We start from the raw sequence: 2,587 nt of genomic DNA, 5'->3' as shown, positions 1-2,587 counted from the left end.
ACGTACACACCTGGCAGGATACTGATTCACTGTGAAAACCCCATACACACCTGGCAGGTTCCTGATAAACTATGGAACCTTCATACACATCTGGCAGGATTCTGATAAACTATGAAACACACATACACACTTGGCAGAATCCTGATAAACTGTGAAAACCCCATACACACCTGGCAGGATCCTGATCCACCGTGAAAACCCCATACACACCTGGCAGGAACCTGATACACTGTGAAAACCCCATACACACCTGGCAGGATCTTGATATACTGTGAAAACCCCATACACACCTGGTAGGATCTTGATACACTGTGATTACCCCATACTCACCTGGCAGGATCCTGATAAACTGTGATACCCCCATACACACCTGGCAGGGTCATGATACACTGTGAAAACCCCATACACACCTGGCAGGATCTTGATATACTGTGAAAACCCCATACAAACCTGGCAGGATCCTAAGAAACTGTGAAACTCCCATACACACCTGGCAGGACCCTGATAAACTGTGAAAACCCCGCACACACCTGGCAGGATCTTGATAAACTGTGAAACACCCATACACATCTGGAAGGATAATGATAAACTGTGAAAACCCCATACACACCTGGCAGGATCCTGATCCACTGCGAAAAGCCCATATGCACCTGTCAGGATCCTGATACACTGTGAAACCCCCATACACACCTGCCAGAATCCTGATAAACTGTGAAACCCCCATGCACATCTGGCAGGATCATGATTAACTGTGAAAACCCCAAACACACCTGGCAGGTTCTTGATACACTGTGAAAACCCCATACACACCTGGCAGGTTCCTGATTAACTGTGAAACACCCATACACACCTGGCAGGATCCTGATACACTGTGAAAACCCCATACTCAATTGGCAGGATCCTGATCAACTGTGAAACCCACATACACACCTGGCAGGACCCTGATAAACTGTGAAAACCCCGTACACACCTGGCAGGATCCTGATAAACTGTGAAACCCCATACACACCTGCCAGAATCCTGATAAACTTTGAAACCCCCATGCACATCTGGCAGGATCCTGATTAACTGTGAAAACCCCAAACACACCTGGCAGGAACTTGATACACTGTGAAAACCCCATACACACCTGGCAGGATCCTGATAAATTGTGAAACCCCCATACTAACCTGGCAGGATCATGATGAACTGTGAAACCCCCAAACACACCTGGCAGGAATCTGATAGACTGTGAAACCCCCATACACACCTGGCAGTATCCTGATACACTGTGAAACCCCCATACACACCTGACAGGATCTTGATGCACTGTGAAAACCCCATACACACCTGGCATTTCCTCATCCACTGTGAAAATCACGTACACACCTGGCAGGATACTGATTCACTGTGAAAACCCCATACACACCTGGCAGGTTCCTGATAAACTATGGAACCTTCATACACACCTGGCAGGATCCTGATAAAATATGAAAACCCCACACACACCTGGCAGGATCCTGAGAAACTGTGAAAACCCCAGACACAACTGGCAGGATCCTGATCCACTGTGAAAACCCCATACACACCTGGCAGGATCCTGAGACATTGTGAAAACCCCATACACACGTGGTAGGATCCTGATAAACTATGAAATCCCCATGCACACCTGGCAGTATCCAGATAAACTGTGAAAATCCCATACACACCTGGCAGGATCCTGATAAACTGTGAAAACCCCAAACACACCTGGCAGGACATTGATCCACTGTGAAAATCCCATACACACCTGGCAGGATCCTGATAAACTATGAAACCCCCATACACACCTGGCAGGATCCTGATAAACTGTGAAAACCCCATACACACCTGGTAGGATGTTGATACACTGTGCAACCCCCATACACACCTGGCAGGATCCTGACACACTGTGAATACCCCATACTCACCTGGCAGGATCTGGATACACTGTGAAACACCCATACACACCTGGCAGGATCCTGATACACTGTGAAAACCCCATACACACCTGGCAGGATCCTGATAAGCTGTGAAAACCCCAAACACAACTGGCAGAATCCTGATAAACGATGAAACCCCCATACACACCTGGAAGGATCCTGATAAACTGTCAAAATCCCATACACACCTGGTAGGATCTTGATACACTGTGAAACCCCCATACACACCTGGCAGGATCCTGATACACTGTGAAAACCCCATACTCAATTGGCAGGATCCTGATAAACTGTGAAACCCACATACACACCTGGCAGGATTTGATACACTGTGAAAACCCCATACACACCTGGCAGGATCTTGAGACACTGTGAAAACCCCAGACGCAACTGGCAGGATCCTGATAAACTGTGAATCCCCCATACACACCTGGCAGGACCCTGATAAACTGTGAAAACCCCGTACACACCTGGCAGGATCCTGATAAACTGTGAAACCCCATACACACCTGCCAGAATCCTGATAAACTGTGAAACCCCCATGCACATCTGGCAGGATCCTGATTAACTGTGAAAACCCCAAACACACCTGGCAGGAACTTGATACACTGTGAAAACCCCATACACACCTGGCAGGATCCTGATAAACT

This window comes from Heterodontus francisci, unplaced genomic scaffold (assembly GCF_036365525.1).
Source record: "Heterodontus francisci isolate sHetFra1 unplaced genomic scaffold, sHetFra1.hap1 HAP1_SCAFFOLD_66, whole genome shotgun sequence".
Classification (NCBI taxonomy): domain Eukaryota; kingdom Metazoa; phylum Chordata; class Chondrichthyes; order Heterodontiformes; family Heterodontidae; genus Heterodontus; species Heterodontus francisci.
Note: the sequence above shows the minus strand (reverse complement) of the source record.